The sequence below is a fragment of the Syngnathoides biaculeatus genome, chromosome 10 (assembly GCF_019802595.1).
Source record: "Syngnathoides biaculeatus isolate LvHL_M chromosome 10, ASM1980259v1, whole genome shotgun sequence".
NCBI classification, from domain to species: Eukaryota; Metazoa; Chordata; class Actinopteri; order Syngnathiformes; family Syngnathidae; genus Syngnathoides; species Syngnathoides biaculeatus.
Genome location: NC_084649.1, coordinates 21866673 through 21891927, shown reverse-complemented (window position 1 = coordinate 21891927; position 25255 = coordinate 21866673). Strand labels below are relative to the sequence as shown.

General features: G+C 41.6%; 1 protein-coding gene across 1 annotated transcript in view; it reads right to left on the bottom strand.

Annotated features, from left to right (window-relative positions):
• LOC133507228 (cadherin-22) overlaps positions 1-25255 on the bottom strand; it is a 266013-nt gene that overhangs the window by 229956 nt on the left and 10802 nt on the right. Inside the window, exon 4 of the mRNA XM_061832064.1 lies at positions 21394-21448. The gene's annotated coding sequence lies outside the window, so the exon portion shown is untranslated. The remainder of the gene's footprint in view (positions 1-21393; positions 21449-25255) is intronic.

Genomic DNA, 25255 nt, shown 5'->3' with positions numbered 1-25255 from the left:
GGATGGCAGCGCTGCAAATGAGCTGACACACACTATCATTTCTCCAGTATAATGTTTCCTGAAGTATAATGCGCACCCACAAAGTTGACCTAAAAATCCTTCTACCAATGTACAATGCGCACCACCAATTTGCTGGTACCCATATGCTCAAAATATTGGGAATAATCTTTATTTATATTTTGTTAGGTGTGTACTTGTACTGTTTTTCAAAAAACTCTGTACAACAATCATTAATAATAATCATTGTGCACGTGCTGATGTAGCCGTAATTGTCAGAACAGAATCGTTCAACCAACTAAAATAAATGCTCAATGAACATTTTATTAATACTGTTGATAACACATATTACAGTCTTAAATAAATATTAAACACTCTTTGACATAAACATTTTTTGCATTAAATATTTGTGGATAAAATATTTGTGCATAGTGTAGTTTATCCTCTACATTACACATCCTTGGCTAAGACTTCAAAAGCAACATCTGGCTCATTTTCAGTCTGAAAAATATATATCGTATCTACCTTTGGTGACTTGGTCCAGTTCTGGTGCCTCCTGATTTCATGAACAGTGATCCGATTTTACTCCTACAGCATGTCATCTTCTGTGCCATCCATAGTGTTTGTGGGGAAACATTTTTTGAATCTCAAGAGTTTTGGTTTCGCAGCGCAGCCTCTCGCCTGACGCCATTGCTTTCCTATAGGGTCAGGTGGCTAACAAAACAAGGTGAGCTTAAACTATGCAGAAACGAGGGTAATGTGCACATTTAAAAAAAAAAAAGTGAGCATTTCAATTGTGTGCGGTCTCCCGTTTTTTGCCCATGACGCTCATATTATGTAGTTTTGAGAGCCACCTGAAGCCATTGAGGTGAGCTATCGTTGTTTTGGACTGCCGCGCTACTTCCGGGTTGGCGGCGTCATCGGCATGAGTTATAACACATTTCTTTTAAAAGCAGCTGCACAACTAGCCACTGTAGTCGACATTTTTTTCTCTTGGTTTAAGTTAAAACAAACTCACGGGCAGTCGTTTCTGATCTTCAGTGCAGTAGCAACAAACATGCTATGCTAACGATCGTAAAATGCAAGCTCCCCGAGGAGGTCATAGAGTTCAGGTTAGGGGCCCACATTACCGTAATAAAATGTGTCATATAAGACATCGAATATCATATCGAAATGTATATGTATACCTTTTTTCAACCACTCTATGTACCTGTATACAACTATACAATGTGATTGTATTTTTTTTTCATCTATACCTAAATATAATGCGCTTTATTAACTTTTTGAAAATGTTTTTGTAAAAATTTGCGCATTATTTTCGAGAAATTACAGTATTTGTCAAGCGGCACTGAACAATTACTTGCAGGCCTGCTGGCCCGCTGTCAATGTTCAAAGTTAAAGAAAGGCTTCAGGCATTTTTCATAATGTTTTTTTTTAAAAAATGGGCATCAGGATACTTCGGTTTGACTGACTATTTACTTGAACTAAAAACATTGAGAGGAAAATTGTGTTTGGGGTCGCACCAACAGATATGCATGAAAACATTGTTCTATATCTACATATGCTTGCTTTAAAAAAAAAAGTCAGTCCAGCGGAAGCTGTGGGTGAGGAGGAGAAAATCAATTCATAAATAGATGTGCGGAGAAGATTACACAACTACTTGGTGCTGGGAATCAAACCTCCATAATCAGGTTGATGGAAGATATTCTGACACAGTTACGTACAAAAAAAATTGGTCCTGTTGTCCGAGTAACTTAGTAAAGCATAATGGCAAACCTGTTAGCTAACATCAGCTCTCCAAGATGCCGTTCTTTTCACTTCCTGTCAAAAGATCACATTTGTGCCATTCATCGGAGCTACACAAAAGCCACTGCTTAAGCCAGTCCCTCAATTACCATGCGGACTATACTGTTTCCACCACATTTCTTCTTCAACCAACACGTTGAAATGTCAATTCTACCTGCCTTTACATTTCTCTACATCACGTGACAGCTTTTCAAACAATGACGGCAGAGAAAGCAGCTAAAAATCGATTTGTTTATTTTTTTTTCTGCAATTTTTCAGCCTTGCTCAAAAGGCAAATAAAATGTTTGTGTCATAGTTTTGACAAAGAAGATATTGCCTCCCAGATGCCTGTGTGATGTCTCTGTACAAAGGAAAAAAAAAGTCATATTACTGGTATTATAAACCCATGTATGTAGTCAGTTGAATAAAATGGATCTAAGCATTAAAAACTATCATGCTCTCAAATCTTTGGCACGGATGCAAAATCCTACGCAATCACGGCTAAACCACCAATATGAAGAGCTTTCGTGGGTTTCTACACAGTGCCATTCTGTGAAATGGTGATTGCATCCAGTCACGAGATCCTGACTTCTTTGACAGATTGCAGATGAAAGGCCAAAGGAGGGAGATGGGGGGGTTCTCCTTTCTCCATAGTGCTGTACATTGTCTTACCTCTGGTGCAACGTGCATTAAGACTCATTCAGAGTTTTAAGAGGAAAACTTGTACTGTAATTCCCAGCCTACAGAGCGCACCTGATTATTACCCTCACCCAGTACATTTGTAAAGGAAATACCATTTCGGACATACATATGCCCCAGTTGTGTAAAAGCCGCAAGTGCCCACATTGAAACACGACATATTTACAAAGAAAGACGGTACACAGAGTTTAACGGTAGCGCCACCATGCTAACACTAACGCCGTGCTAACAGGGCAGGTTAAAAAAAACAAAAAAAAAAAAAACATACCGGTAAAAATCACTAAGCCAGGGCAGTAACACGGTAATGCAGCGCTAACAGGGTAAACCAGTAAAAGTTACTTCCTCGACACATATATTCCACCGGTCTCACTCTTATCTTTTCCGCTCGAGTGCCCCCTTGCGGCCGTTAGAAAAAATGCACACATTAGCCACATCACCGGATAAACTGCACCGTTGAAAGCGTGTGAAAAAAGTCGCGGCTTATAGGCCGGAAATTACGGTAGTTTGAACGTGACACACCAGGTGGGCTCCTGTATACAAATACATTATTGTGGGCACGAAGAGTTTTTGAGACTAGTCGACCTAAACATAATCTCCACAACAAATTTTAGAGCGTGATGTCGACTAGTCAATATCACGTTTTTTTTTGTTTTGTTTGTTTTTTGGTTTTTTTTTAGGAGGAGGCAGAGCTGCTTGCAGCAAGTCAGCATATTTTTACTTTTAAACCGTCTCTTTTCAGGATGTTTACATAAATGATGCCCAAGTGTGTTGCCGAGTGGACCGGGGGGTTGCTGTTGCCTGTGGTTGTGAATAAAAGATTGCATTGCCATCTGTTTGAACCCCTCGGTATACAATATGACACACACTGTTAAATTGGAAAGAGAGCGGGGAATTATTCCAATGCATAGGAAAAGGTCCATGAGAATTCTCTGCTGTGGTTTGGCTCAGAATAAGGACAAGTTTCTGTTTGGCCAAGTTGTGCAAATATTACCTGGCTGTCCCACAGGCAAGCACATTGAGCAAAAATAGATTATACAATACTGCAAAACATTCCCTACTCATGTGTTGTTTTTTTTTATTTATTGCACTGTACTGGAAAAATATAAATGTCACTGTCAACGACTAGTCAATGTGTACTTGACTTCTTCTCATAAGTGTCGACTAAAAAAAAAAATAAAAATCTTAAAGCCTTCAACCCTTCAAGTACAAACGAGGTATCTGCGGTTATTCGCTATTCTAGACCATGGGGTCGCCATGGCAAAAAGAGAAGATTCTCATCTGTTCCCATTTGAAGTTGATGAGAATGAGAGTAGCGTGTGAAGTGTACATCTGCAATCAGATCACGTTTAGCTCCGTCTTATTTTAGGAAGTAATGATAAAATCAGCTCTTGTGAGCAAATGAAGAAAGTTCATTGTGGTTATTGTTTATTTTTATTTTCCCCTGACATTCACTTGTTCTTGTTATGGACCATTTCAGTTTTTACTCATACAAAAAAAATGCAGGGCTTTTGAGAGTTCCTGATTTATTTTTAGAATTGCAGAACGGACTGGCTCCAACGCTCTTGTGTGCTGCATAAGGCCCCAAAACCGCAAAGGTTGCCCACTCTTTTATCTTCGACGCACGACAGAATGTGGGGGGCAAAGGTGACACACCAATCGTTTTGTGGCACGAGTGACACAACAGAGGCAAACAGTGAAAAGGAGTAGCAGAAAGACAGAACCGAGGTGTTACGTTTAACACCCGTGGGTTGCTTCGACTGTCCTTTGATGGTGAGAGCATAACAGGTTTGTGACACCAGACAAACACTGCGGAAAACGCTGCGTGAATGGGGCGAGAGGACTTAGCATAGGTATTAGCATGAAAGGGAGAAGTGACACTTTGGAACAGGAATGTTAAGTAGTTCCAAGTTGTTGAGTACCAGTCGACTCTCCATTAAAACCTTTTAGGTTAGTTCTCTTTTTGCAGTGTTCAATATTCCGTCAGTCTCAAATCTCTCTCACGACCTTCAATCATCTCTGAGGAACAACTGTTGTATCTCTGCATTTCTCCCAAAAGTGGTGAACCCGAACCCAGAATGCCAATTGATTTCACAGTAAGTGTAATCCTCTTGGTTCCAGGTGACATTCCGGAGGAGGGTCCCAAGAGCGGGACAGCGACAGAAGCTATCCAACACCGCCTTATGGAAAGCTTCCAATCATCAGACGCTCCATAGTCGAAAGCGGGTCTTATTATCGTCGCCACATTAGCACCCCTGAGCCTGGCGGAGTCCCCCTGCTGATTGGGAGGCCAATGGGGGATGCTGGATCCACCAGAAGGTTTCAAAGGTTGGATGATTCCATAAGTTTCTCTTATCAGACTGAAGACGAAGAAATGCTCTTATCATGTCATGGTTTTGTCCAGTGAGGTATGTCAAAGTTGCTTTTAAGTCACTCTCTCTGAGTCTTCCACAAACGCGGCAGCTGTGACTCACCGCTCAGAGATCCGACTCACTTGGTGGAGCGGATCCTCCAATGTCCGACGGGTTGGCCAACTGTCCGCTGTTGAAGTATCCTTTGGCATGAAACTGAACCCTAAATTGTCTCCAGATCTGTGTCACGAATGAGAAACTGTTCTCAATCAGCTTACCTGATTAGACAAACAAAAAAAATTTGACCTGCAAAGTCAATGTTATCTTTTCACTTGTATTTAGTGTCTCGAGCATAACCTTCGTGATGTCATAATTTTCACACTCCCTCCTGAATCTGAACTCGAGGAGGGTTGAACAAAGAGGAAGCTGCTGCTACTCTCTCTTCTCCCTGCAGATTCCTGTGTACACTCACAAACACAAACAAACACACACACACGGGGCTCTTGGGGGGGATGCATGGGGCCTACAAAGTGATTTTTACACTGCGAGCGTGCCATACGGCGCGTGCATGCGAGTCGGCTGATGGCCCTCGCCGTGTGTAGCCATGCCAGTCGACACACAGCAGGCAGGGCTGCTTCCTGACTGATAGTCTGACGGCTTCACTGGGCTCGACCTTCCTCTTGTTCACTCCAACTTAAGAACCAGAACGCGGCACGCGCCGGTAGCCGTGGGCTTGGTGAAAAAATAAAAACCTAAATAAATTTTAAAGAAGAGGAGTTTGATGGGGGAGTGGGAGGAATCGTTATTTCATATTATTATTTATTATTTTGTTCTTTAAGCAAGGGGAAAGTAGAAAAAAATAACCACCGTTTTTCTGATAGTTCAATGGCGTTTTCTTCCAACCAGACAACAAAATGACACACCATCAAATGGACAGAGAGGTTGCATTCGAACTGAATATAATGGCTGACACCTTCCTAATTTGGCAAGGGACGTTGTTGCTTTTTGTACAATTTTATTTCAAAAGCCATCATTGCTGCCCACTCAGCCAGGGGAGGATCAACAGTGGGAGAAATATAATGGCTTCTTTTGTATATGTATAATATACATATATATAGAAAGAGAGTCAGAGAAAGAGTCAAAGCCTGATTCATATCCCACGCTAACTCAAGAAGGTGGCGCACCAAAAATGAATGACGTAGGGGAAGAGATGGCATGTGTCACGATCCTGCCGCTCCAGCCTGGGCTATGCTGGTGTCCCCCCGGTTGCTCTGATTAGGAGGTGGACACCTGCGCCTCATGCAGCCTGATTTACATATGACCCCGATGACAACTGGCCGGCGCCAGTTCGTTGCGCTTCATGTCCCGTTCGTGTGCTCCGGTATCCCTGATCGACAACCCGTGTGTACCGACCTTCACCTGTTCTCCGACCAGCCATGTAAGCCTGACTCCTTTGATACTTCTGTCTGCTTTGATCGTTCTCCTGTGTACCGACTCCTGCCTGCCCGCTCACCTGCCCTCTTCGGCCGACGTCCCAACTACCGCTGCTGCACCGGACTGCCTGCTCGGCATATAATAAACGTTTCTCCTTGAACAACCTTGCAACGTCCGAGTCCTGCATTTGGGTCCTACTCCCGCTCCGATGGGACGTGACAGCATGCTTTTTACCAAGCAACGGACGAAGCGCGAACCAATCTTTTGTAAAAAGTTCAGTAAAAATTATGTTGCATTTCTGTAGAAGAAAAACAATCATACAGTAGTTACCGTGCAAACGAAAACAATGATAACAATTCCAGAAAATGAATAAAACCTCTCTTTCTGAAGACCTTGGGTTCCTGACAAGGTGCCTGATGTAAAATAGACACAATGAACACTGCATGCACAAACAGAGCAAAAATACGGAATGACTCGTTCTGTCTGTATCTTGGTTTTCGTACAAATCGGTTTTTCAAACGAAAATTTAGAATTTTTTTTGCTTTGGTTTTCGCAGTCGTTTCCCAGTATTGTAGTGACTTTTTTTCTTCAAATTGAGCAACATTAACCCCTGATCGTAGCTCCAAAAGGCAAGTGGAACTGCTGGTGCTGAAATAAGGAAAGTAGTGCGTAAAACTGGCAACTTCAAGAAGGATTTGATAGCCGAGCACGAAATCTGGTCTGCGTGTTTCTGAGCTATCGAAGATTTATGGCATGGCGAAAACGACGATGACCACCGTTCTGAAACACAAGGATGCCCTCGAAGCAAGTGATGCTGCTAAAGAAGCAACCGTGTTGACCAAGCAGAGGCCACAGATCTTGGAGGAAGTCGAAAAGTTGCTTCTTAATCAGTTCGCTGTTGGCGAGGAAGGGAGGAGATGTCATCAGATGAGGCTGAAGGCAGGAAGCATGTCTCAAGTGGCGATATTAAAGCTATCCGCGCTAAATGGAATGACATCCATAATTTTGTACAACTTCATCACCTGAATAAAGCTGAATGTTGCAGAGCACTGCAAAATTTTAATGACGTTATGAGCCACTTCAGAAAAGTGCTTAAAAGATGGCAGAAACAAACATTAGATCTGTTCTTTGTGAAAAAGGGGTGAGTCACCCCCACCGAAGACATTTGAAGCTGTTTTTTTGGATTGCTTTTTTCTTTTGTTCCATTAACCCTACCTCCAGTTGCAAGTTAATTTTTTTTTCATGTTACGTACTTTATTCCCCCCCACCCTTATAATTGCTTGTTTAAAGTTATTCTGCACTTTCGTTAATAATTAAAAAAAAAAAGGTTTACAGGGCTGGGGGCCGAGTAGCTAAAGATTCAGCAATGCACTCCCAACCTAGCATATTCTACTAGGCTAAAGCATACATTTTAAGCAAAAAATAAATATATTTCTGAAATGATTTAATTTTATAAAGTATTTAAAGTTAAAGAAAAAAATGCTTAAAAAATGTTGGGTTTTTTTTAGGCTTTGAACACATTATTTCATTTTCCATTCATTCTAATGGGAAAACGTGTTTTGGTTTTCGAACGTTTTGGTTTTCAACCAGCCTTCTGGAACGGATTGTGTTCGAGAACCAAGGCACCATTGTATTTGCATTTTTAGCGCAAGCAATTCACGCAGTCTTCTTGATTAGTTTTGACAATCGCAGGGAATTACCTCGTACCCTTCGTACATTTCTAAAATGGTGCAGAGTAGGCCCATTTTAACTTGGCACAATTTAACCTACACGGGAACACGGTGGAGGGCTTCATTGGCCCGCCCGGAGTGGATCAAGGAGACGGAAAATCAGTCAAACAAGGACTGAGGCGAATATTAGGAAAGATTAACTTCAGGAACTGATGCATTCTACAGCGCGCAAAATTCCCAGAGACCAAGAATCCAATTGAATGACAAGTGGAATATGACGGCAAGAAGTTTCTTTTTTTCCCCCTTTAGCTCCCCACTCATTGAGATTCACAGTGTACAAGTGGAGCGGGAGCGTCTGATGCCTGAGGCGGCTGCATAGGTACAGTCATTTTCTGGCGTGATCACGGAGGTCTCGCTGGTGTATCATTTCTCACTTTTTGACCCTGGTAAACAGCACACATAATCCAGACAGTGGATTTATGGTGCGGGAGATAGAAGCAGGGCAGGTGCTTCACAACTACTTATTCTTGTCTTGGAAATCGACCGTTCATGTTTTCAGTAAATCTGTTCTCGTTCTTGCCTTTGCTTTCAATGGACTTGTTGCCCATGTGGACTGCATCTGCGTTTGTCCGGTGCTGTGCTAAAATGTCTTTGGAGCTCCAATTCACTCATTGTTTTACCTTCTGTTGGCCATATATAGTTGACTATAGAGTGTATATAAAAAGTCCACACACCCTTGTTCATTTGACAGTTTTTTCTGCTATTAAAACAATTATTCTGATCTGGATGTGGACCCCTTCCTTCTGAAGTGTTCCCGGCACGTTCCACCGGAAAGAGACCCCGGGGACGACCCAGGACGCGTTGGAGAGACTATGTGTCTTGGCTGACCTGGGAACGCCATGGGATTCCTACGGAAGAGCTGGAACAAGTGGCTGGGGAAAGGGAAGTCTGAAGCTACTGCTCCTGTGACCAGACGTGGAAATGTGGTAGAAGATGGAGGGATGGATAAAAAAATGACAGAGATACATAGAAATAGAAGCGGTTTGGAATATGAAGGAACTGTCTCATCTAGTCTTTTCCCGTCGTTTTGCTCTACACTCAGTCACTTATATCGCAGCTTTGTTTCGTGTCATTGCAGTTGTTAAACTTTTTTTAAACTCCTTACTGTATTTTATGTTATGCATTGCTCTTGCTCACAATATATTTTGTATCTAAATGTGTATGTATTGTTTTAAAAGTGCACTTCAAAGTGAGTGCTTGTACACGCTACTCAAGAAAACATACATAGTGTGTATTTAAAAGGGTTATTTCTTGTTATTTCTTATCGCAGGGGTGGTCTGTAATGTGCATTCCTGTACCGTGATGATGGGACCCCCTTAAAAACAAGATGATACATATTCAGGGGTTTATCCTAATAAAAATGGACAAAAAACAAAAAATGAATCAAACACGACGGAAGGTGACCTGGAAACTTTCCACACGCAGATCGCAGAAGCTTAAATATCGTTTGTTTACAGAACGGGCTGTAGAATTTAAGATTACGGTGGGGGCGCGACGTGAACTTTAGACCCCCTCCTGGTTGTCTGTGAATACGAGATGATAAAGAATATTTTGTCACGTTTGTCAAATCTGCTTTGTCTGCACCACAGGCCGCAAATACTCTATTTTTGAGGGTGTGTGTGCATTTTGCGCGAGTTGCGTGCCTGTCAGTTTTCCTTTTCGCTAAGAGTGCGCTGCTTGTCTTTATGAATTTTTGCGCAGGATCTTGGCACCTTCACAGATCATTTGATGCTATAAAACAAAGAAAGGGAGCGCTTAAATCATTAATGGCGCAGACACGCTTGCCTGCGATTGCTTCAACGTTTCATATATCAACGTGTGAAAGCGGGAAGAACGTGTCCTACTTGTAGTGATTCGAGATGTAAGAAGAAGAAAATAAAAGATAGGAAAACAACAACTGATTGTTGTTTTTGTTATCCCCCCTGATCACTTTTCATTGCTTACAAAAGGACCCTCATCTGTTCCTGGACGGCTTCAAGTCAGCCAGAGTTTAAGACTCCCAAAGCAGGCTCCAGCCAGAAGGGAGCAACAGGGACAAATGTCACAGTTTAGTCTGATCACTGGCAGATCTGGAACGTTTTTATTTTATTTTTTATTTTTTGCCTTCTGCGCTGCGGCTTCTCCCCACTCGCGCTTTCCCTATCTGACTGCCGCTTCGTCTGTTTGCTGCTGCATTATTTAGGCAATGGAGACTGGAGATTTATATGTGGTAGACAGCAGATATTAGCCTTAATCTCCAGCAGACCAGATGGCCAATCAATATTTCTCAAGCCATTAATGGTGAGCGGAGTGGGGAGATCTGTTATTTAAAAATGAGGCAGCAATACGGTTGCATATAAAAATGGCAGAAAGGAGAGTGAAGCAGTCAGGGTCATATTTTTCCCCACTTTTATCTCAACCCTCCCTATCCACTGACTACCTCTATCTGCCTTCTTCTTCATGTTTTTCATCCCTTTGCTGCCTCTCGGATATAATCGGCCTCATCTGCCGCAGATAAATTTCAGTCCCTCAGTAGGAATAGCCCGAGAACCCCAGCAAGCTCAAATTGAACCCTAAAAAACATTACATGTGCCTGGCGACCGACCGCCCGAGGTATGACTGGTGCATGGTTGGTTGGAGTGTTAACATGGGGCCATTTTGGGATTTTTCTTCCCCTGTCAGAGTGCTTGAAACCAATCCATCAAGTCTATTTTTTAGGAGACTAAAGACCTCCAACAGTAAATAGGCGTGGGGGGGGATTGGCAATTTTAAAAGCTGAACAACGTGAACGTGGGGCATTGTTTATCACTTTGTGATGAGCTTTGGATGGCCTGCGGTTGCGTGTAAATGTCGGCAAATCCCATTTCCTCACCAAAATATGAGGACGCGCAAATAGATCACCCTCCAACTGTTACGTTTTAGGACCATCTTCTATAATAGCTGCTGTATTTCATGTATCCAGACACTATAGACACGAAGGCGACAATATTGACTCATTTTAGTTTTAACTAGACATGTTTCATACCACTTTTTTCACCCACACCAAAATCAGTCGGGGGATTCCCGTGACGATTCATAAGGCACATTAATGATGCAATTGGTTCGGCAAATCGAATGACTTTGGAAACAAAAATAAGATAAGGATGATTATCACTCCATCGATTTTCTGAGCCGCTTATCCTCACGAGGTTCGCGGACGCACCGGAGCCTATCCCAGCTAGCTTTGGGCAGGAAGTGGGGTACACACTGAACTGTATGCGTGTGCTGATTAGAGATAGATAGATAGATAGATAGATAGATAGATAGATAGATAGATAGATAGATAGATAGATAGATAGATAGATAGATAGATAGATAGATAGAGATAGATAGATAGATAGATAGATAGATAGATAGATAGATAGATAGATAGATAGATAGATAGATAGATAGATAGAAGCACTAGAGAGTATTCACGGCCCTTCACATTTTCCAACTTACAGACTTATTCCAAAATTGACTGGAGTGTATTTTTTTAAATGTCATAAAATATCGCATAATGACAAATTTAAACCATTTTTACTTTTTCATCAATATCTATTTATTTCAAAATGTAAACTCACTGGGTGTTTCGGATTTTACCGATTCCTCTGTAGCCAATTAGCGTTAATGTGCTCTCTGTTACAACCCATCTGAAAGGACGGTTCTTGGCCCCGTGAGTAAGGCCTTGAAGCTTTACAGATAAATAAAGCACCACACAGATATTGAACTCTTAAGGCATTTTGCATTCTGGCACCGATGCTCCATGGCAACTCTGCTTTGTTTGACGCCACGCGTGGAGTGACAACACCGTGGACGCAACAACGAGCACAAAGTGCACAATGAGCTGAGGCAGTTATTTGATTATGTAAAGTCTGGCATCTGCAGCTGTTGAACTGTAGATGCTCATAGAGTAATTACCATAAAAGATCAAAAGCAGTCAAAGGACAATCTAGAAGTATGGAGGTATAAGACGAACAAAAGAATTTGATCATCAAATACACACAAAAAAAGGTGAGTAAAGTAGGCTTGGTGACAAAAAAATGGCTGCAATAGCTCAACATTGATGATTTAAAAATTTATTACAAATCTGAGCAAGCATCATGGAAGTTGACGCAAATGATTTCCTTTCATAAGCCACATAAAATGATATGGCAGGGCAGATCTGGCCCCCGGACCACGAGTTTGAAACCTGTGCTTACGGCATCTAGCCTGTCTGGACATTGTCCCTCGGCTAGCCGTAAAGTTTTTCAGGCAATAACAAGATCCCTGTCATTGTTGCTTTGGGCTTTTTAATAGCGACCCAGCAGACCAATCTTTGGGGTCAAAAAAGTTTTCAGTCTTCAGAAAATAATATAAATGAGCGGAATTGGAGGGAAGTATACTAAATTATAAGAATATATTGACTAAATAATATATCTAGTGTAAAACATCCAACCACTACTGATTTTTTGGGTAAATAATACTTCATCTCTGTTATGCAGGTTCTGTGTGTCTGTAAATGTGTCTGGATGTCTATGGGGGAAACATAGTACGTAGGTCTCCATTTGAGGGATAGTTTATTAGCTGGATGAGTCACCTGGCGTTCGTGTGTGGCCAGGCGTCTGTTGGAGAAGAGCCAACTACAATATAATATAACTTATGCATTTGACCCCCGTTGACCCATGTTGCATTTTTGCACATGGTACATTAGGGCCCCTTTTCCAGTTTACCGACTTGGCATTTGCCATTATTGACCAGTGTTGTACATTTGCACGTGATTCTAGTTAGTTTGGCTACAGTCAGATGGCAGCACCTCCCGGTGAAGTTGGTCACACGACAATCCAACGTGGCAGCGTCCTAAGTGGGGCTCATTTGTGAAAATTAAGGCAAGTATTTCCCAAAAATATGCATTGTAGATCAGCTGTAGCTATGCATTTTAATATTATATGTAAAGTTAATCATCCAAGCAGATGAATTGATAAAAAAACGGCGCATGAATTGGTTTCCAGTTCGACCCATACGTGCCTTTTTGAGGTAGTGCAAAAATGCAACGTTGGTAAATTGTGTCAGTCATTCGCAATATGACCACTGGCCTGTCATCACAGTGGAGCGTGCCGGGTGCAGATTGTGCAAAGATGACTTCACCCAGACTAAATGGAGCAAGTGTGATTTGTACTTCTCCCTCAAGTCAAAATCAAACTGTTTTGTTGCATTTCACAGGACGTAAGTGCCTTTTTGCTTCATGCTTGACTTGTTTCAGGTCTACATGAACTTAGTACAGCAGAAGTACATACAGACATGCATATCTTGTAAAATCAGTGTTTGAAATGTTTGAGTTTAGTTACCTGCCCAAATTTAACATTTTGTCAAAGGTGTGCATGTAGTTATTGAAAATACATTGTGATATTTTAGAGAGTTACCAGACACGGGCACTGAAAATGTAGGACTTTAAAAAGCAGTGGTTGCAAATTGTACCTCAGCAGTATAATTTTATTTTTCTGAGGTTGTCTGCACATTTTGTATGATTATATTTTGAGAAAATAAACAACCGTTGAAAACACGATGTGTTATCTTATATGACGTTAACCAATGTTGCGAAAATGCAACATTCAGAAAATGTAGGTCAATCAAATCTGATTTTCAATCTGAACATGGATATGATCTTTTAGTCCATTTTTAACATTGAAAAACAGCTGGTCATAATTTCAGATAACCTGGAACCGTGCTTGGTTAACAGAGTTAAAACTCGGCCATGCAACATTTTCTACTATGATGTGATTTCAAAGAATGGTGGTGCTAAAGGTTAAAAGATAGCATGAGTATAATGTAGTTCTCAAATTAGCATTATCCAAAAAGTTTGAATGATGGGGGGAAGGATAAAAAAAAAATAGCAAAACAGTGTCAGAACATGGTTGCCAAGCATCCATATCAGCCACCGCCTCAAGCTATTCCCCTGGCTGTCATTGACATGTGCAGAAGAATTTACATTTTAACTGTTCCTGAAAGACGCGGGGCCCATTTAGAAGCCTGCAGGACGACCTGCCTGCGGTTTTTAGACTCTTACAGAAGGGTTTGTTTTTTTTTTATTCAGCATGCATGGCTGCATGTGCCAGATAGCACCCATGAGGACAGTTCAGCATATAAATAAAATAAAAAAAAAACTCTGAATGGTAATTAATGAAACCAAACAACATTATATTGTGGCATGCAATCATAAAATTAAGCATTATCTCAGAGGAAACAAATTATTTGATGTTGTAAAATAACCCAAGCAGCAGTCAGGAACATTTGGCATCCTGAATTTGTGACATCAGTTGCATTTGGTCATGCAGTTGTCATATTGGAAAATTAACATACTCAAGTCAGTTCTAAATCCCCCCCAGGAGGAAGGACGTGCAGGCAAAAAGAAGTCCCTTGTACCTTCAAGCTGTCAGCTTTTGATTAACTTGTCTCTTTCGGACATGCTTTTCTCTCCGCGCTCTCTTTATTCCATTGTCAAAGAATGAAGCCAAAGTCAATCCTTTCTACTTTGTGCAGCTCTCACGGGGCTTGAAAGACGATTGAGAGCGTGTCACGACGCCGCCGCCGGAGATGTTACTCGAGAAAACAGCAAAAGGACGAGATGAAATGAACAAAGAATTTAAAGTCCTGCAATTGTTTTTTTTTTTTTTTGTCTTCCATTCTGAAAAGCAAGGCAACTGGTGACAAATTAAAGAGCTGAGAAAGGTAACGAGAATCTACCCTAAGGACTAAACCCTCTGAATACAGTTTTAATGAATTATTTAATTTTATTAAAATCAATCTATTTTATATACACATTTGAATTCTTTCTTTTTACCTCATCTACAAGGACGTGGCCCGTCTGTTAAAAGTCGAATGACCACAAAGGTTTGCAGACTCTCGCTCTGGGTTCTCGTTTGTCACAATGACTCCAGAACTAGAGTCAGTAGAGTGCAGACCTTCGCCAAGGCCAAACAAAACAATCAATGATTCTGCAATTTTATTACCCAGAATTGAAGGGCCTATTCCCCAAAATTATGCAAAAAGAAATATTCTCCCAATCTATTTAGCACAAAACTGCTGATTGCGACTGATTATGTGAATTAATCACTTGTTGGAGATATGGTTGCGTGCTACATAAAACACTTTTGACCCCAGCGACCTAAAGTACTTTCAATTAAATGCTGGATTAAATTATTGGATTGTTACTGTTTCAAACACAAGCCACTGTAATACTGTACGGGTCCTCTGCAAGTAGTAATTCACGGACCATTTTAACAGGGCTTTAACTCGCCTTCGATATTGGGGTGTTATATTTACAGTTAGTATACGAGTTAAATATGAGACTATCAGCTTGGTGAGCACCTTTGCAAAGTTGCGCTGTGTAAATCAGCCGACGTTATCCAAGGACCCGTCACCCTATCAGCGCCAAATTAAAAGTTGTTGCCTCTGTTTTGGACGGACCTCTGTACTGTATATTACCTGTTGAGTTTCGTGACAGCTGCAGGCAGGATGCCAACATTTACCAGTTTACAACGGCGTGGAAGGCTGAACAGATATGAACAAGGGAAAATATACATCATATCACACTATAATTACATACTATCACATCAACTTAATACACCTTGATGGATGAGGAAATTGGGGACATGCTGTCGGTACAACACCCTCTGTCCTCATCGTCGAAAAATACAGAGTCAGTCTCTTTCCATTTTGAAGCCTGAATTTCCTTCTACGTTACTTTGATACAAACTCCAAATGTCTTCTGAGGTGCAGTGCAAAAAAATACACGCAAGGAAAGGTGGTGATTTTCAGGAAGAGTCACCCGGCACATTAACGCCGTATGAATGTGAAAAGGTAGGAAAAACGGTCTCTGTCTAGTCAGCAGAGAGCTAGCGGAGTGCTATGGATGGCTATGTCAATACAAGTGAGTCCTTGTTTTATAGCCACAACAGCTGGCCATCCATATAGCGCACAGGTTATCGACTTAACATTATGCACATTCTATTTGTGCCCTTGCTGACGATTCAGGCTAAAAGCATCACTATCCATAACTGTTCACCACTAAGTTAATACAAACAAACCCAGATAAGTAATATAACTAAGACCAAAAACTTTATCATTTACCATAGTATTTCAAGACCAAAAAAAATGGCTACATCGACATTTTCAACCCCATTACAAGGCTACAATCATAAACCAAGCTAACACAATTTACAGTTTAAAAAAAACTATTTACCCACAAAGTTCTAAAGCAGAACAGAGCTACCTATTCTGGATAAATGGGACTTTGTTTATGTTGCACTTTTCCAACGTCAAGTCACTTTGAGACAACGCAATGATACACGCGTATTTAAAGAGCAATCAAACTCTAAACACCCCATCGTGCAAAGTTGTCTCTCAGTCAAGATGCATCACTTCAACATGCTTCCTTAACAGCAATCTACTATACTGCTTTTTTTGGTGGCATCCCAAGCCATTTAAAAAAAGCAACAACAAAATAAAACCCTAGGTGACATTTTTGAGCAAAGAGCTGGAGATTGGTTACAACTACTAAATTCAAATAGTAGAAGAATTTCGGATCGTGAACTATTAATGTGTGTATATGTTTGGTGGCCTCAGCATCGCATCTCTGCTCTTTGCAGAGGATGTGGTTCTGTTGGCTTCATCAAGCCGTGATCTCCAGCTCTCACTGGAGCGATTCATAGCCGAGTGTGAAGCGGCCGGCATGAGAATCAGCACCTCCAAATCCGAGACAATGGTTCTCGTTCGGAAAAAGGTGACGTGCCCTCTCCAGGTCGGGGATGAGATCCTTCCCCAAATGGAGAAGTACAAGTATCTTGGGGTCTTGTTCACGAGTGAGGGAAGAATGGGGCGGGAGATCGACCGACGGATCGGTGCAGCGTCTGCAGTGATGTGGACTTTGTATCAGTCTGTTGTGGTAAAGAGGGAGCTAAGTCAAAAGGCGAAGCTCTCAATTTACCAGTCAATCTACGTTCCTACCCTCACCTATGGGCATGAGCTGTGGGTTGTGACCGAAAGAACAAGATCCCCGATACAAGCGGCCGAAATGAGTTTCCTCTGCAGGGAGCCCGGGCTCTCCCTTAGAGAACGGGTGAGAAGCTCGGTCATCCCGGAGGGGCTCAAGTGTCCAGCCGCTGCTCCTCCGCATTGAGAGGAGCCAGATGAGGTGACTGGGGCATCTGATTCGGATGCCTCCCGGACGTCTCCCTGGTGAGGTGTTCCGGGCATGTTTCACCGGAAAGAGACCCCGAGGACGACCCAGGACACGCTGGAGAGACTCTGTCTCTCGGCTGTCTTGGGAACGCCTCGGGATCCCTCCGGAAGAGCTGGAAGAAGTGGCTGGGGAAAGGGAAGTCTGGGTATCCCTGCTGAAGCTACTTCCCCTGTGACCCGACCTGGAAAAGCAGTAAATAATGGATGGATGGATGGAATTATGTATACGTGGTGCAATACTGTCGATCAGGGGTGCTCAATGCGTCAATCGTGTTCGACCGGTCAGAGGCAGTTTCAGTTGATCGCGACGGCATGCAGAGAAAAAAAAGAAAAGACATCAGCCGTAATTTTTTTTTTTTTTAACTTTAGCTCACCATGCATGTGCAAGCAACGACAGTACAGCAAAACACGCTGCCAGTGAGTTCCCCCCCTATTTTAAGCTTTCGCTTGAGAAATCTTAAACGTGATTATGGATGCTGCAGTAAAGAAGACAAAAACGTTTCACTTTCGTACGGAAAGGGAGACAGATTTTTTTTTCCTACGATGTCATTTTGGAAGCGCGTTTGCCTCATTTGCCAGTGTAGTGAAATGTGGAACGGCATTTTCGAACAGTTTATGGAAAATACGACACCGACATTCCGCCAAAAAGTAAACTGAGAATGAGAAAAGTAAACGGACTAAAATCCCAATTGGCCGGACAGCAGTCACCGAAGCATCGTTTCCGGGTTTGTCACATCACACATAAAAGAGGCACAGCTGACTCGTTGTTCCGATCTTTTAAAAATAAGGCGGAAATATTATCTTCAATAAAATCTCTGCAGGTGTAAAGGAGTACAGTTACCCGGCGCTGTGAAGCCATGGCTGATGTGTAAAATGACATTGGAGATTTCTCACCGCAAATTGGACAACATCCACTGACGTGAGTGACACAGCCCAGGTGTGCATTTTCATTCGTATGGTGTTTAGTCATCATCAACATGAAATCAACGATGGTTAAAAAAAAAAATTTAAAGTTAATTATTTTGTGTAATATTGGCTCATGCGGTTATGCAAGGCACACAAACATACATTTACGCATAAAGAATCCTCGAGACAATTTCAAATAAATATGTTTTGCATTTTTGTAGTGGGTAGATCATTCTATTTCATCAGTGGTCATTCTATAAAAAAAAATGTTAAAAAGTCCCCCTGCCCCCTCCCCCTGTCGATTGCGAGAGGCTGGATGCTTGAGAAGTAGATCTTGGGGTAAAAAAGTCTGGGCAACCCTGCTGTAGATGTATTGTTGCAGAGAAGGGCCGAATGCAGCCAAAAACCTACAAAATTACAACATTGGGGATTTCAAATGGATTTTTACACACGCATGCAACATCTCCTGAGGTACACACACACACGAGATGTCTACTACACACATTTAAAAAGTCTTGAATGAGTTCGGCTAAGGGGAAAACGCGTTTGATGTCAAGTCCAAAGAGAGGGCAGCAAGCTGTTATAATGTCAATGCTTGTAATGTGCGGGAGGAATTCCACGGAATTAAAAATGTTATTTGGCGCCAAATCCTCATATGGATGTAGGGAATGCGTCAATCGACTGCATCCACCCTCCCAAATGTGCCTTTTATGAAATTGTAGAGCTGCAACACACACCCCCGATATGAAGCTCAGTCCATTTGGTACAGAGATGAGACGGGGAGCCGCTGGATAGGATAAATGATGAGAGGAGAGAGATGGAGATGTTGAAAGAAAGAAAGTAAAGAAAGAGGCAATGAGGAGGGAATGACAAAGACATCGGTCGTCACTGGCTTCTGGTTAAACTTTTTTTTTTGGAAGGTGTTTAAAAATGTGCAGATTAGGCCTTACCCCTTTGCAAATGTAAATCAGCGAGTGGGGGGTGATCAAACGCTTTTGTTCATTTAGCCCTTCGGTCCACTTCTAATCAGAATAGAAATTGCCACAGCTCTCGCTGGGTAAACCCCTCGGAGGATAAAAAGTAGACTTTTGCCGAGCCCAAGAGCTCTGGAGGGCCCGTGCTTAACTTTCTTCTTCTCATCCCCAGATAAACCGTGTCCTCAGCTTCAGAGCAATACGCCGAGAGTTTACGGAGTCAAAGATATCAAAACTGTTTTGACTGAATATCATATTTTCCCCCATTCAAACACTTTCCACCGTGCTTCCTCGCTCACAAATTTCAGAGTTGAATACTGCTACAGGAGTAACGTGTGTTGAAGTAGCCTTAAATTGAAAAATGTACCTAATTTTTATTGAGAAACTATCCTTTTACACAAACTGCAAAATCTATAATACAGGGTTCCCTCAGTACTTCGGCCTTTCATTTTCACGGCTTTCTCCCCCCCCCCACCAAAAACATTATATATTGCACGAAGGCACATGATTGGTCCCCGGCACGACATTGACCAATGAGAGCATGTGTGGATTTATCTCTTGAGCTGATTGGTTGTGTATCAGAGAAGCCTCGCCCAGCAAAGTCCGTCCCCCCCTCCACTTTGTCCTTCCTTTCCGCCTTTTTTATGCTGTTTACTGTCTGCGCAATAACTTCTCATGTTCACAATGCCGCTAAAGCGCCGTGTTGATGTGAAAGCTTCCCCTGAAGTTCCCAAGAGGAAGAGGATGAAGATGAGTGAAAAGTTTTGGATATGATCAAATATTGAAGTAATTGGCATAGTATTGAAATATTCTACCAGTCACTGCGATTTGACGGGCGCGCATGCGCCCGCGCGCCATCGCACTATCGTACTCGCAAATCTGCACGGTCGAGCATGAAAAATCACGCTCGGAAAATTTGCTAAGAGTAGAAATACATAGATATTGAAAGACGTCGCTTATTTTGTGTAGTCTTGACCAATGTTCCCTCGAAGCTGCGCCACTGCGCGCTTGTCGCACACTCTCAGCGCACATGAAAACCGATCCAGCCCAGTGAACCACAGCCTGACGTCTTTTTTTTTTTTTTTTTTTTTAAACATGGAAGCACGGTCTAACAACGAGCTGCTGCTCAGCCTACTTCTACTTCCTAGTATACCTGACACCGCCCCCCTCCGCTCTTAAAGGGCTACACTCATATTTACACAAAGAACACACACCCGCAACTTTATATCCGCGGGCATGACTGACCACACCCGTACATTTTTCAAATGTGAGTGACTGATTCTACAAAGTTGTTGAATACAGTTATCTGCCTTAGGAGCAGCATTTGGAAAATGGTGGAAACCCATTTGAACATTTGCAAAATCACAGGAATGAGGAAACTAGGTGGAGAAGAAGATTTTTTTTTCTTTTTATGCCATTCAATTATATTATAAAGTTATTTTCTTTAATCTAACACAGACTTGCTTGAATCTCAATAAACACCCACATCAAAACATATATGAGCAATGGCCAATCAGTGTGTTAATATTTTAGGGACACCCGGAATGCATCAGAACTAGAGGCAGCACTACTTTTTGTGATGTCTGTCTTTTCTGACCAACAAGAATACATTAATTACAGCGATTAATGCTTTCATTAGTTGAAAATATTTAACTTTGCGTCATTATTATTGAACTTTGCGTTTGAGAAACTCTCATCTTTTTTCCTATTGTTGCTAAGACCCTAGTGAATGTTTAAATAATACTAAAAGTATATTTTTTTAGTACCGTAAGTTTTGAAAGACAACTGGGATTCGCCCCCACCAAGTTCCAGGATAGATAAACAATGATGGATGGATTTGGGGTTTTATAGTTGTCAGTGGCCAGGCACCTGATGTCTCGTACACGTCAGTGTATAACACACGACGGCACCTCTGACAACGTAAATTGGTGTCAGCCCCTAATGGGCTGATTCTTCCTGAAAAATGGATACATGCGGGGCCACTTCAATTATAGAAACCACTTTCGGGCAAATGTTGTGCTACAACTACTCTGGGTCACAGCTTCATGCTCCGTAGCATTTCTAGCAAAAGCTGTTCGTATCAACGGGGGCTGTTTTGTTGAAGCATAAAATTTCTTTGGTCAATAATTTACTGTACTGCGTCAGCACATTGCGAAGGCTCTAGATTGGTCTAAATTGTCTGTCATAAAGTGTGAAAACAGCTACAAATGCTAAAACTAATGGTAAAAGCTTTGTTGGGGGTGAAGTATATCTAAAAGAACATCAGAAAGTTCTGTGGATGGAGAAAGATCTTTCCTCCATTACCCGAGAACAAGGAAGGAAGATGTCTGCGGTGCCAGCGGAAGTGATTCTTGAGCACCTAAAGAAATGAGAACTTATGAGAACTCTGCTTGCATTTTATGCAAACACAAAAAGGAATAGTGAATAGTGTGGTCTGCACTGACAATCTCAACAGTACACGCACAAGATTGTTTTCCATCACTGATCAAGAATACAGTCCTCCAAGACAAAAAAAACTGGACACGTTCTTCCGATGTTTTCCGAGTGTTGCCAACGGGACCAAAGGCGGAAATGTAGGACTGAGATGTGCTCAATAACACCGTGCTTGGGAAATTTCTTCTTGCCATGCAGTGAACACATTTATCCAAAATACGACATTGTTGAAGCGTGGAAGTGCAGTAAAACACGAAAACATCCTTTGATTTCTACACTGCAGGATTATTCTGCGTTGACGGCCAGTGCAGTGGATTTATCTCGATAATAACAATGTCCCACTTTACCTTGAAAAGTGGCCAGTGTTCATATATTGGCGTCGTAAAATGCAAATAGGCTGCCATTCCAAGTCACAGCTCTCGTTTATTTATATTTGCAAATCTCAGAGGTAAAATATTGACATTCCTTGTGGCGTTGCAACCCGCACATTAGCCAAAAAGAAAAAAAAAACAAAACCAGCTGTATAAGAATTCACTGCAGCCCAACCCCTTGAAGGGGTCAATAATGAATGGAACTTCCTTTCCGAACCTCACTCATGGGTCAAGGGTTGATGTATGGGAGCCCGGAGGCAATGTAGTGGACGCATTAGTGAGGCCTGATTCTGTGCAAATGGGAAGTAAGTGATGGCGGTGAATGTTGACGTATCAGAATACACCACCACATCGTTGTTGACTGCAGAAAAAGTAAATTCATACAAAAAAAAAAAAAAACACCTCAAAACAGTGAAACACTTGTGTGTGCAATCGCTCGTCAATCTCTTTAGCGTCGATTTCCTGGTATGCAGCGCCTGCTTTGCATAACAAAGGTCTATTAATCCAATTTGACTGCTTTCCCTTAAAGTGTCTTTGCAATTAATTGTTTTTTGGCTAAAGATAGTAGGGACGCTGCTTGCGGAGTGGGTGAAATACATTTGTTTACCGCGGTGGCCCAGACAGGTTAAAATGAATGCCACAACAACAAATGCAAGCACCACAACACAAAACATTAAAAACACAATGGATGGACATTAACACACAACTGAAACGCAAACACTACAGCATAATTACATGAAAACACAACGTAGCGACATTAATTTACAACACAGCAAGATTAGGTACACCGGAGGTGAGCTTCCCCTCCCTCCCTCCGACTCTATAATTTATCCGGGATACTGGGGAACTCATAGTGCAGACGGACCAAGTGACTAAATTGGAAACATTGTCCAAGTTTTAATGAACAAAGTTGGATTATTAATGATTTAGGGCAATCCAAAAGTGCTTACTTTCTGAAATAGCTTACTTTCACATACTTCTCAGACTTTGTTCATTAAAAATTGTGCAATTGCCTGTCACAAGTTACTTTTATTTCCCCCCTCAACTTAATCTTTAAATATATAGAAAGGGATGCCCATTGGTCCGTCTTTAATATGAGCCCCCAGAAACCTGGACAGATTAAAGATCCGGTGCATTTAATGTCAGGTAATGTTGTAGAGTAATGTCGCGGCATACCGTAATTTCTGGACTATAAGCCGCACCTGATTATAAACCTCACCCAGTACATTTTTAAAGGAAAAAACATTTTGTACATTCAAAAGACGCACCTGTCTATAAGCCACATGTGCCCACATTGAAACGAGATATTTACAAAGAAAGACGGTACACGGAAAGAGTTTTCAAGGTTTTAATAATATACCATAGCTTTTCTTTCCAAACAGTGCCTATGACGGGGCAGTAACACAGCAGCAATACGGGAGTAACACAGTACTAACAGCGCTGGGTAAAAAAAACATACCAGTAAAAGTCACTGAGACGCGGCAGTAACACAGGAGCAACACGGTTCAGGCTACTTGCTTTCATTACAACTGAAAGCTTTTTTCGTCTTTTTACATTGCCCCAGTTCTTCCCCCTGCAGTTTCCAGCGTCTCACCATCAAATCATTGATGCCAAGTTTACATGCAATAGCTCTGTTTCCTTCTTTAGCTCGATTGGCTGCGTCAAATCAATTTCTTCTTGCATTTTCCATGATGAGGGTCTGTTCATGCTAATTTTATTCATGCACAAAGTGCGAAGTTACATTAAACTTGCGTCTTCCTCGACACATATATTCCGCCTGTCTCACTCTTACCTTTTCTGCTCGAGCGCCACTAGTGGCCGTCAGAAAAAAAAAAAATTAGTCGCATCATTGCATAAGCTGCAGAGTTGAAAGCATGTGACAAAAGTCGCGGATTATAGTCCGGAAATTACAGTAAATACTCGTATTTGTTTGACCTGTCTAAGCCACCGTAAATTACATCTTAAATCAAAGGGGGTGTATAAAACATTTTAAAGTGAAGGAAAGGACAAGATAATAAATATTGTCCTAGTATTCTTCCAGATAGCAACAATTGGTAGGTACATGACCCTATGGAGGCTAAATATAATTTGCTAATTTTCAAAAAAAAAAATTGTCTTAAAGTAGTCGATTGATTAAAAGATCTTTCCCCCAATTTTGACCTCTGTTTTCATTTTTTTAAGAAACCGTTGCACCAGAGTAAAAAAAAAATATTAGTGGCAGAAGGCATGACTGACAAGGTGTCTCGTGCATAGGCGGCCTAGCGCTCTTAAGCTCTTAAACTGTTGTCTGTTTCTGTACATTGGGCTAGAGAAGCTTTGCTAAAAATATGGGGGCAACTTCCAACAACAAAAAAAGCAGCCTTCCTGTGTCTTTTCAGTCATAGGGTTTTTTTTTGGAGGTCGGCTCATGATAGACATTCTTATCAAATTTCATGCAATTAAGAGAACCTGGCTTCAATAGCTAATTTTTAAAACTTATCAGGAATTGCAACAGGGTAGAAGTTAATTGACTTGGGTGAAAAAAAGTAGTAGTGATGGCACACTACATCACAGTTTTCTATGGTCAAAATTTTGAATTCCTTTGCTTCAGTGCGGTTCCTAAAACAGGATTAACTCAGTAAAACATGAACCTTTATACACCACATGCTGCTTTATCCTTTAACTGGATCATGTCCTAATTCTGCATCAACAAAACAGCATCTCCTGTAAAACTCCATCCCACGAAAGGCCACTGCCCTCAGAATTGCAAAGCAGCTCCAAAGTGCTTCATAAATCCAGAGACAAAAGGCAAAACTGAGTGGACAATTTAGCACGAGTTGCTTTTAAAAGGTCTCACGGCCCACACGCCATTACCGAGGGTAGTGTCATACAGGCCGCAATTGTGCTCACCAAGCATCAGCCACACCACAACTCCACATGTAATTAAATGTGAGGATGATAACAAGGACCAAGCTTTACATTGGAAAAACCAAAACAAAAGAACTGTAAAGTGTAGTGGCTAAAAATTTTGCAATGAAAATCCAATCTGTCAAGGAAGCTGGTGTTCCAAGTGGTCGGGGACAGATCCATAAAATAACTTTCACAAACCAGAGGAAACAGGTGTGACCTCACCAGAATGGGAGAAATCTTAAATGGAAATTGTTCACATTACTTTCATATACTACTCCGAATTCTAACACCGCCCCCCTGTGCTCTTAAAGGGGTAGACTCATAATTACAAACAGTGTAAAATGTGTCTAAGTGTGAGCATTTTAGGCGGCATGAATATCTCTACCCCCCCCCCCTTGACTACAATTTTGACTTTTGAACAAAACGCACAAAAGAAATTTTAAATCGCAGCAGAACCACTTGGATGACAGTGG